This window comes from Berghia stephanieae, chromosome 9 (genome assembly GCF_034508935.2).
Source record: "Berghia stephanieae isolate SIO BIC M18660-M18661 chromosome 9, UCSD_Bste_1.3, whole genome shotgun sequence".
NCBI classification, from domain to species: Eukaryota; Metazoa; Mollusca; class Gastropoda; order Nudibranchia; family Aeolidiidae; genus Berghia; species Berghia stephanieae.
Window position 1 is genome coordinate 6460786 of NC_088368.1, and position 12500 is coordinate 6473285.

The following is a 12500-nucleotide window of genomic DNA, read 5'->3' on the forward strand; positions in this document are numbered from 1 at the left end:
TACTACCACTACTACTACCACTACTACTACCACTACTACTACCACTACTACTACCACAACTACTAATACTACTACTACTAAGTGTTTCTTTTTCCTCCCCTACTTCATATTACCGCCATTCACCTCCCAATACAAATCATATTAATGCACCAACGCCACCATAATAACACTTGGATATTCCTCACTTTCTTCCACATGACTGGTGCAGACAGCAATTACTGGGTTTTTCAATAAAGCCCAAATACAATACAAATTGAATTTTCATTTTTTTCCGATTACCGATTTAAAATATAGATAGTTCAAAGATGACGTCACTCAGGTCTTTGTTGATGTTTTTTGCCATCCACGTTTATGAGTAATGCTCACTGAACTGTACTAACCCGACTATAAACGTTCATGGATACACACAGTTTTGTGTGATGGTCCGTTATACTTCCGGATGGCAATGTTATGAGCTTCTTAGCCAAGCGCATACTATCTATATACAAGTATCAATGGATACAGTAAAGACGGAACTAAGAAATGGAGTGAGTAGGAAAGTGCCAGAAGACAACAGAGAATAAAAACTTCGCGGCGGCGATGGGATGGGGCTCGAACCCACGACCTAACTGGTACGACAACACCGCCTGGCCAGGGAGTCGTGACTCTACCGTATGAGCTATCCACGACCCCATGGAACTAAGTCGACGTTAGTCAGCTCTTTGTTATTATTTTCAGAAAGTCTAGTGATTAATGAGTAGTTCTCACTATATTATATCAATCAGACTATAAAATGTTAACGGTTACATGCTGTTTGTTTTTATTAGTATGTTAAATTTGGCTGGCGGATGATGTGAGTATTTTACCTAAACGCATAGCATCAAATGAACTAGTAGTCAAGTTAGTTCTAATTTGGGCCTCACCACTTCAAAGCGTTATTATAGATAGTTCGAAGATGACGTCACTCAGGTCTTTGTTATTGTTTTTTGCCATCCGCGTTTATGAGTAATGCTCACTGAACTGTATTAACCTGACTATAAACGTTCATGGATACACACAGTTTTGTGTGTTGGTCTGCTATACTTCCGGATGGCAATGTTATGAGCTTCTTAGCCAAGCGCAAAGTATCTATAGATAGTATGCAGATGACGTCACTCAGGCCTTTGTTATTGTTTTTGCCATCCGCGTTTGTGAGTTGTTCTCACTAAACTGTATTAACCAGACTATAAAAGTTCATGGTTACACAGAGTTTGTGTGTTGGTCCATTATACTTCCGGATGGCAATGTTGTGAACTCCTTGGCCCAGCGCATTCTATCTCTAGATACTGTGTGCTTGGCTAAAAAGCTCACAACACTGCCATCCGGAAGTATAACGGACCAACACACAAAACTATGTGTAACCTTGACCATTTATAGTCTGTTTAATACAGTTTAGTGAGAATTACTCATAAACGTGGATGGCAAATAAAACAATAACAAAGACCCGAGTGACGTCAACTTCGATCTATCTGTATCGCATCGGGATGATTAAGTTTTGTCACAGTAAAAATGAGATAATTTGAGTTCAAGCAGACGAGAAGCAAATGTCATCGTTTCCATTGAAAGAACATTTCAGATTTTATTCAAAATTCAGTAGATAAACAGAATATTGCCAATTAAGACTAATCAATGGCAAAATATGCACGTAAATAGTGTAATATAACCTTTTACTAAATGCCATGCATATTTACGCACATAAATTCATGTCCAATCGTAATATATCGATACATAAAAACACACACACTCACACACACACAAACACACACACACACACGCACACAAACACATAAACACAGACATAATATATTCACATATTCATGCACACTCAAGAACATGTTCGCGAGAATAATATATTTACACACACGATGGATTCATGTTTAATTTTAAACTCAACCACACACACACCCATCTCCCCCCCCCCCCCTCCACACACACACCGAATTACTGGCAAATCTAAAAATACAATAATAATAATAATAATAATAGAAGAAGAAGAAGAAGAATGATAATAATAATAATAATAATCTCTCTCTCTCTCTCTCTCTCTCTCTCTCTCTCTCTCTCTCTCTTTAAATACAGTAGTATAAGAGATAAAATTGATGACCGTCTGTTACAAATAGCCTATAATATTTCTGCTCAAATACTGCCGGTTCTCCCAGTGTAGAACAAAAAAAAAAAACGAACTCAAACGATAATATAGCGCTGGCACTTTTTATAATTTCAATTATCAAATAACATATTTTATCATTTTATGCACGTGAATTCCGGATTCCAGCAAATCAAATACGGTCTTGTGTACCAAATCGAAATCTGATGAGGGGTAGATTATCAGCTCATTAGTTTCATGAGAAGATGCAGGGGGGAAATAAGGATTTTAAAACTGAACAAACAAACCCAATAATAATAATAATAATAATAATAATAATAATAATAATAATAATAATAATAATAATAATAATAATAATAATAATAATAAGAAGAAGAAGAAGAAGAAGAAGAAGAAGAAGAAGAAGAAGAAGAAGAAGAAGAAGAAGAAGAAGAAGAAGAAAAAGAAGAAGAATAACAATAACAATAATAATAATAATAATAATAAATAATAATAATAATAATAATAATAATAATAATAACAATAATAATAATAATAATAATAATAATAATAATAATAATAATAAATAATAATAATAATAATAATAATAATAATAATAATAATAATAATAATAATAATAATAATAATATATAATAATAAATAATAATAATAATAATAATAATAATAATAATAATACCATCTTATAGGCGTTTTGTCTCGATAGGTATAGTCCAAAGCCATCCATTAGGCCAATTTATAAAAAATGTTAAAAAGGGAGAAACAGATAAAAACAAAAAAGAAAAATACTTTTTTTCGGGTTTTAAAGACAAAAAAGAAAAAGAAACAAATTCAATCCTAATTATTGACATGTTATGAATGCTCCGTCAGATATTATATAGACAGTATGCGCTTGGCTAAGAAGCTCATAACTTTGCCATCCGGAAGTTAACGGCCAACACACAAAACTGTGTGTAACCTTAAACGTTTATAATCTGGTTCAACAGTTTGGTGAGAATTACTCATAAACGTGGATGGCAAAAAGCAATAAAAAGACATGAGTGACGTCATCTTCGTTTTATCTATACTTTAAAGCAAAATTACAGTTCCCTGCCAAGGGCATTAAAAATATATTTAGCATTGTTTAGTTTGAAATTTTAAATTGTTTCATGGTTCGTAGTCATTCAGAGCCACCAGCCCCACGGACAATAGCATTTGCTTGCTACCTCTTAGGATAGGACGCTAAAAAGCTCACAACATTGCCATCCGGAAATATAACGGACCAATACAAAAAAAACTCTGTAACCATGAACTTATATTGTCTGGTTAATTCAGATTAGTGAGAATTAAGCATAAACGTGGATGGCAAAAAAAAAAAAAAACAAAAAACACACAAAAAAAAAACAGTAACAAAGACTTGATTGACGTCAAATTCATTCTATCTATAGATAGTATGCGCTTGGCTAAGAAGCTCATAACATTGCCATCCGGAAGTGTAACGGACCAACACACAAAACTGTGTGTATCCATGAACGTTTATAGTCGGGTTAATACAGTTCAGTGAGCATTACTCATAAACGTGGATGGCAAAAAAAAAAAATAAAACAATAACAAAGACCTGAGTGACGTCATCTTCGAACTATCTATAGATAGAACGACGATGACGTCACACAGGCCTTTGTTATTGTTTTTGCCATCCGCGTTTGTGAGTTGTTCTCACTAAACTGTATTAACCAGACTATAAAAGTTCATGGTTACACAGCGTTTGTGTGTTGGTCCGTTATACTTCCGGATGTCAATGTTGTGAACTCCTTGGCCAAACGCATTCTATCTATAGATAGTATGCAGATGACGTCACACAGGCCTTTGTTATTGTTTTTGCCATCCGCGTTTGTGAGTTGTTCTCACTAAACTGTATTAACCAGACTATAAGAGTTCATGGTTACACAGAGTTTGTGTGTTGGTCCGTTATACTTCCGGATGGCAATGTTGTGAACTCCTTGGCCAAGCGCATTCTATCTATAGAAATGCTCAAGGTTTTACCTGTTTGTTTTGTTGTTTTTTTTCTTTTTTTTGTTTGTTCTGGCGAAATTAGTGTGTAATAGTGCTTTTGTCGGTGTAGATATTTGGTCTTGTGTAATGTATTGGTGAAATGGCACCATCGATCTTGTCTTGTGATCTGAGAAGACCGTGAATCGATTTGTAAACGAACTCGTTTGTGTATGGACACCGGCACGCTTGTTTGATTTTTGTTTGTATGTTCGTTTCTTTGGTTGGTTGGTTGTTTGTTTATGTATAGTTTAAGAGTGATAAATAGATAGTTCGAAGATGACGTCACTCAGGTCATTGTTATTGTTTTTTGCCATCCGCGTTTGTAAGTAATGCTCACTGAACTGTATTAACCAGACTATAAACGTTCATGGATACACACAATTTTGTGTGTTGGTCCGTTATAGATAGAATGCGCTTGGCCAATGAGTTCATAACATTGCCATCCGCTGATGGCAAAAACAATAACAAAGGCCTGAGTGACGTCATCTGCATACTATCTATACTTCCGGATGGCAATGTTATGAGCTTCTTAGCCAAGCGCATACTATCTATACGTGCGGCTATGTGGTCTAGTGGTATGACACTCGCTTTCGGATCGGAAGGTCCTGGGTTCGAGCCTCGTGCTCGGCGCATAGTTGAGTCCTTGGAGAAGGCTCTTTACTCACATTCTCTCACCGTACTAAGGTGTAAATGAGTACCTGGCCGTTAACAGTTTTGTCTCTGTCCGAAAAAAAATGGTAACATCGCCTAACAGGCGTCATGTCCCGTCCTAAATGTTAAATGTTGCTGTTGGTCAGGGATCCCTTATAAAGCTCTTTGAGCACAATTAGTGAATATTGCGCTATAAAAAAGCTCAATTAAAAATAAAAACATTTCTAAAAAGAAAATGCAATTTAAACCCCGAGCCAACGTTACTTGACTCAAAATCTGATAAATTTTGCATTTTACTGACACTCCCCCCCCCCCCCCCCCCCCCTTTCCGTCATGTCTTCCCAGCAGTAATTGATTGGGTTGCTGGTTCTGATTAAATCTCGCGAAAAGTACTTTGCGGTAGACTAGCTTACGTCCTATCCAAAGGATTGCAAGTAATTGCTATTGTCTCTTTCACGCTATAGAAACCGGGATAAAACTCCATCTCCGTGGCCTGATTTGCTCTGAAGGTCTCGACTACTATTTTACGTCTTACAGTCCTCAGAGCCAGTGTTGCCAATTTGGCAGATATTCTGCCAAATGTCCTTTTTTTTTTTTGGCAGAATTTGAAGTCGTCTTGCAGAAAAAAAAAAAACGGTTTGGCAGTTTGGCAGATATTTGGCAGAATTTATTTTTCACGTTTTCCGTGGCAATGTTTATGTATTAGTGCTTTTTTTTTAAACTTGGGAAATGAAAAAAAAATTATGACATCGGCCTTTCGAATTTTTTGTTTAACAAAACTGATGAGTTTTCAAAGAAGGTACTATAAATAGTACGGTTTGGCTGATTTTTGTGGTATTTGGCAGATTTTTAAAATCCAGTTGGCAGAATGCCTGAAAATAATCTGGCAACCCTGCTCAGAGCTTCTAACAGTTTGATATTATCTTTTAGTCTCTTTGAGGCTGAGCGCTCGAGAGCCTACCCGCCCTTAACCCTTTCCTTTCCACCTATAGATAGTTCGAAGATGACGTCACAAAGGTCTTTGTTATTGTTTTTTGCCATCCGCGTTTATGAGTAATGCTCACTGAACTGCATTAACCTGACTATAAACGTTCATGGATACACACAGTTTTGTGTGTTGGTCCGTTATACTTCCGGATGGCAATGTTATGAGCTTCTTAGCCAAGCGCTTACTATCTATAGGAAAATCGTCACATTCGTTACAATGCAATCGATAATTTTCTCATTCTGATTTCTCTTGTACATCACAAAATTTAAAGAAATGCTTTGATTACAGCTATAAATACTAAATAAACCCTGTGTTGGTTGTAGACATCATTTTGCTGAACAACATTCTGTATAGAATGCACTTTTGTTTGAGTAGCAAAAGTCTATTCTTGTTTTGAGTGGGAGTGAATTTTCGGGGGAAATTCTAAAAATGGCTGGTAAGGAGAGAGTTAAATTACGAAAGACATCTATATAGAATGTCCAGAACATCGTGACATAAGGTGTAAAAAAAGGGAAGAAGTAAATAGGAGATATAAAAAGACAGAAAAGAAATTCGTCTCCAGCCGATTTAATCTGCTCTGATTTTGTGGAGGACGGTCTGTTTATACAGTTTTGAAATACTCAAGCGAAAAATCTATTTAGCAAAAAAAAAAAAAAAAAAAAAAAAAAAAAAAAAAAAACAGGGCAAAAAAATAAAAAAAAAAAACAACAGAAAATTAATAAAATGTATTTAAGAAATAGAATATGATAGAACGATCCGATCTCAAAATCTTCCTGAACTCAATCGAAATAGAATATGGGTACTTGTAGGTACGAGAGCGCTCGATAATGATGGTTAGAGCATATAAAAATAAATAAGGTCGCTCGCGCTTTTTTTTGCCGATACAATTGTTTCTATCCGACACTACGGATAAATGTCAACTGACGAAATGGGGGAAATAGAAACAATTGTATCGGCAAAAAAAGAATGAGTGAGCTAATATATATGTATATATATATATATATATATATATATATATATATATATATACGCGCGCGCGCGCACACACACAGACACACACACACACAGACACACACATTTTCCATCAGATTTAACAGACTCACTGCATGGTGAACATGGGAGCCAAAAAGAAAAAAAAAGAAGCTTAACTGTACCCGGGATCGATCTCTGTCCGGCCCTTTGCTTGTGAAGCGAGTGCTCTACCAACTTAGCTATCGGGTTACCCATTCCGTCAAAGAAAAAGGGATTATTGACATAAAAATGTTTTTTTTTTTTCTGGCATAATCCGTCTTAAGTCAAAAATATATTATTCATTTTATTGCTGAAGAGATATATCGGACCTATAGATAGTTCGAAGATGACGTCACTCAGGCCTTTGTTATTGTTTTTGCCATCCGCGTTTGTGAGTTGTTCTCACTAAACTGTATTACCCAGACTATAAAAGTTCATGGTTACACAGAGTTTGTGTGTTGGTCCGTTATACTTCCGGATGGCAATGTTGTGAACTCCTTGGCCAAGCGCATTCTATCTATATTGATAGTCAGTTTATGAGTAATTCTCACTAAACTGTATTAACCAGACTGTTAAAGTTACACATAGTTTTGTGTATTGGTCCCTTATACTTCCGGATGGCAATGTTGTGAGTTTCTTAGCCAAGCGCACACTATCTATAAGAACTGTTTGTAAATATGTGACTGAGCTCACAAGAAGCTATTTTCTCACATCATGGAAATGCGGCTATGAGGTCTAGTGGTCTGACACTCGCTTTCGGATCGGAATGTCCTGGGTTCGAGCCTCGCTCGGCGCATAGTTGAGTCCTTGGAAAAGTCTCTTTGCTCACATTCTCTCACCGTACTCAGGTGTAAAATGAGTACCTGGCCGTTAACAGCTTTGTCTCTGTCCGAAAAAGTTATAATATCGCCTAACAGGCGTCATGTCCCGTCCTACACATGTTAAGTGTTGCTGTTGGCCAGGGACCCCTTGTACAGCGCTGTGAGCACGTTTAGTGGGTATTGCGCTATATAAAAGCTCAATACGATGGAAATCAATACAAAATGTCGCATCGTCTCAAAACGATATTATTGTCGGGGTGAACTAGATTCTTGAAATTGAACTTAAATAAATAAATAAATAATTTCCCTTTATTCATCCTAAATGGGAAAATTTGTCTTTAGGTTCTATTCCAAGGGAAGACTGGAATCACCCAGGCGTCAGCCACATGTGCAGCGCCGCAAAGTGAGCCGCTAGGGCGATGTGACTTTCTTCTCAAGGCCACACGACAACGAGGCAGGTAGTCGAACTCGGTACCTTTTGGTTACGAAGGAAAGACAGTACCGCTGAGCCGACCCACGCTGTCCCTTGGAGTTGATTCCGCTTCACAGTGGTGTAGAATAACTTCTTCTTCTTCTTCTAGGTTCCATGCCTGGTCCAGGCTTCGGATATTGCATGAATTATCTCTCTCCATTCCTCCCTGTCTCTTGCTTTTTCAAACAGCTCTTGGATTGTTAGGTTGGTGAAGCCCTTCAGTTGGTCTATGAGTGTTTTTCTTTGTCTCCCCCGGGCGCGTTTACCAGGTATTTTTCCACAACTTGCCAGGTATTTATTCTTATCTTTCCTTACTATGTGTCCGAAAAAGGATAGTTGTCGATCCGCTATTAAGGGCATTAGTTTCCTTTGTTGGTATGTTTGTTTTAGCACTTCTTCGTTCGTTTTGCAGAAACACAAAAGTAGAATAACTACTATCTATTTATTGTGTTGTAAAAGACTCCAGGTTTGTTTGTCTTATAATTTCATTGCCGAATTAACTTTGTGTCGTATTCGATCCGACATAATACCGTTCTGTGACGATGGCGATGTGGTCTAGTGGTATGACACTCGCTTTCGGATGGGAAGGTACAAGGTTCGAGTCTCGGGCTCGGCGAATAGTTGAGTCCTTGGAGAAGGCTCTTTACTCACATTCTCTCACCGTACTCAGGTGTAAAAGGAGTACCTGGCCGTTAACAGCGTTGTCTGTGTCCGAAAAATTGTAATATCGCCTTACAGGCGTCATGTCCGTCCTACATGTTAAATCTTGCTGTTGACCAGGGACCCCTTGTAAAGCGCTTTGAGCACATTCAGTGGATATTGCGTTATATAAAGCTCTATCTTTTTTTTAAATGGGTCATATTTTATGATATACATTTTTTTTATACAGTATAGATTTTAAAATGTTGTGCAATGTAACACATTGTATTTATTACCATAACGAATAGTAAAAACCAACCCCAAGATTCACAATTAATTGTGTCTTTACATTCAATAGGATTCAACATTCGTGACGTCACTTCCCTCGTAATGACGCATAGTAAATTAGTAACTGGTTCTAAACTATCGGAACAATGTCAGACGCCCTTATGAAATGCTTCTCCTACGAGCATTAAAAAATGTATACAGAGGTGAAAAAACATTATAAATCTGATCATGTTTTGACTTTTATACATTCTGATCACATGACATGTGAAAAAGTTCCACCCAGCATGAAGAATAAAAAGTACCGATTTTCTTTATTTAGAATCACGATGGCCGCCGTTGCTGGGTGACGTGACATCAGACTATTGAATCCAATTAGCGATCATTCCAATTTTTGACTAGTTTAGATTTAATTTGACTTTATAACATCGTGCTCATCCCGATACAATACCCTTTTGTGACGATGGGTCACATATATGCCCATGCCCTGTTCATCTCGACCTGAAGTATATATATATATATATATATTTAAAAAGGAAGAATTAGAAATAAGAGAAGAAGGAGAAGAAAAAAAAGAAAGAAAGAAACTGATCGTCAGTTTAGATTTCATCTGCTCGGATTGATGGGGAAACATTTTGAAGGAAAATCCAGACGATAATACGTTTGAACGACAAAAATATAAAATTGGAAGAATAAGACAGTTTTATGAATAATAATGGATTACGTAGAAAAAGGGTGTTTCGGGATGAAACCTTTTTCAGTCCTAAATCATGGAAATCTATGAAATATGTCCAGTTCATGGAGACCTGAAACAAGGTATAAGTATAGATAGTTCGAAGATGACGTCACTCAGGTCTTTGTTATTGTTTCTTGCCATCCGCGTTTATGAGTAATGCTCACTGAACTGTATTTACCCGACTATAAACGTTCATGGAAACACACAGTTTTGTGTGTTGGTCCGTTATACTTCCGGATGGCAATGTTATGAGCTTCTGAGCCAAGCGCATACTATCTATAAGGGAAAAGCAAAGAAAGAAACTGGACATCGGGAGATTTAATCTTCTGTGATTGATAAGGATGATCGGATTGTAGCGACGTGTACAACAGGTCTGACATCCAAACCCCACTTATGGGCCTAGTTTAACATTGTTGTAATTTTAGTGTTGGGACATTATGGGGTCAAATCCATCCTAAGTTAACAGAAAAATATAATATTGATACAGAAACGTTTTGGGCTGAACCCCTTCTACAGCCTTTTATAATTAACAATACGAGTATAACAGTTTGGATTGTGTGGGTGTTAAATGTCTATTGATTTAGTAATACGGCATGGCTTGACAATCTGTTTATATCGAATTTCGATATAACGATGCTTGTATATTGCTCGCTATTTGTCACGTGAGTGTTATAAATAACCGCTCCTCGATGTTTATGGTTCTATTGGGACAATGGCAAGCAAGGACAACAAAGGGACATTTCAAAGAGAATACCTTGTATTCCCATATTTAAGAGAATGTCAAAAACCTCCTAGAATCTTACGAAATGTGGTTGTACAGCAAATTGCTAAACATCAAGTTATGGTCAGAATAGAATAACAAACGTAGAAGGTATGCATTGAATCGGGAAACCCATCCAAATTGTGAAAACCATCAGAAAAAGGCAGTAAATGGGCTTTCTTGGCAATGTGTAGGGACGAGGGCACATTGGAAGTCTTAACACTCCGTAGCTACCACAGGATACACAGGGTGGGAACTGGATACATTCTGGGTGTAATAGGATTCAATAGTCGTAACGTCACTTCCTTCCTAATGACGCATGGTAACTAAGTAACACTGGCTCTAAACTATCGGAACAATGGCGGACGCCCGTAGGAAATATTTCTCCGGCGAGCATAAAAGCGTATCCAGAGGGGAAAAAACATAAATTTGATTATGTTTTGACTTTTACACAATCTGATCACAAGGCATATGAAAAGTTCTAGCCAGCATGAAGAATAGAAAGTAATGATTTTCTTTGTTTAGAACCAAGATGACCGCAGTTGCCGGGCGGTGTGACATCAGTCTACTAAATCCAATTGATCTTCTGGTTTCAGAGTGATGGTATCTTTTTTTCTAGTCTAAATTAAATTGTAGGGGTGGCCTCGTAGTCTGTGGTAACTACATAGAAGGGGAAACAGCTCGTGGCGTCAGAGGTAGACGTTTTTGACCAGTTTGAGGCTGTCATCAACAAGCAACATCCCTACAAACTCAAAGAGTACACGAGGATTGCAGGGGACACATCGTCGTGGAGGCATGCGATATAGATAGAACGAAGATGACGTCAATAAGGTCTTTGGTATTGTTTGTTTTTGTTTTTTTTGCCATCCACGTTTATGAGTACTCCTCACTAACGTGTATTAACCATACTATATAATTTCATGGTTACACATAGTTGTGTGTGTTGGTCTGTTATACTTCCGGATGGCAATGTTGTGAACTTCTTAGCCAAGCGCATACTATCTATACAACGTGTATTGATAGAATGAAGTTGACGTCCTACGATTCTTTTTTATTGTTTTTTTTTTTGCCATCCACGGCTATGAGTAATTCTCACTAAATTGTATTAACCGGACTATAAACGTTTAAGGTTACACCTAGTTTTGTGTGTTGGTCCGTTATATTGCCGGATGGCAATACTGGTGTGAGCTCCTTCGACAAGCGCATACTATCTATACAAGAGGCAGGCCACGGATGAGTAAGAAAGAAAGTAAATATTTAAGAAAGTATTCACCTACATTCAAAGTAGAAATCTAAGATCCAATAGCAATTAAACAATCTTATTTAAACCTAAAACAATCGTTTAATTTCGGCACCTCATTCGTTTTGGAACGAAATCCCCCCCCCCCCCCCCCTCCTTTCCACCCCGGAAAAATAAGTTATTAAATAATCTAGATTTATTTATAATTGTAGATTCAAAAGGACAATAACAATAGGGAACCATAATATTATAGTGACGTCAAAATACTGGTTCCAATCTTATTGGAAATGTAACACCTGTCTTCCGGAGAACTGGAAACATCCCAGGTTTAATTTATCTTCTGGTTTCAGAGTGATGACATCTAGTCTAAGTTAATTTGTAGGGGTCGGAAACGTGCTCAAAGCGTTTTACAAAGGGTTCCTGACCAACACAGCAAAAAGAAACAAATAGAACGAGACATGACACCTCTTTGGCGATATTGCAAATTTTTTCCCGAAAGAGACAACGCTGTTAACGGTCAGGTTGAACTCATTTTACTCCTGAGTACGTTGAGATAATGTGAGTAAAGAGCCTTTTTCCAAAGATTCAACTATGCGCCTAGAGAGGGACCTTCCAATTCGAAGACGGGGTTTTAAACCACAAGACCACAATACTCTTCAATAGGTCGTAACGTCACTTCCCTAGCAATGACGCATGGTAACTTAGTAACTGGCTCTAAACTATCGGAACAATGGTGGACGCCCT

General features: G+C 37.3%; 1 protein-coding gene across 1 annotated transcript in view; it reads right to left on the reverse strand.

The window, feature by feature from the left end:
• LOC144980306 (uncharacterized) overlaps positions 1–12500 on the reverse strand; it is a gene marked incomplete at its 5' end in the record, with an annotated part of 234081 nt that overhangs the window by 128000 nt on the left and 93581 nt on the right. The window lies entirely within an intron of this gene.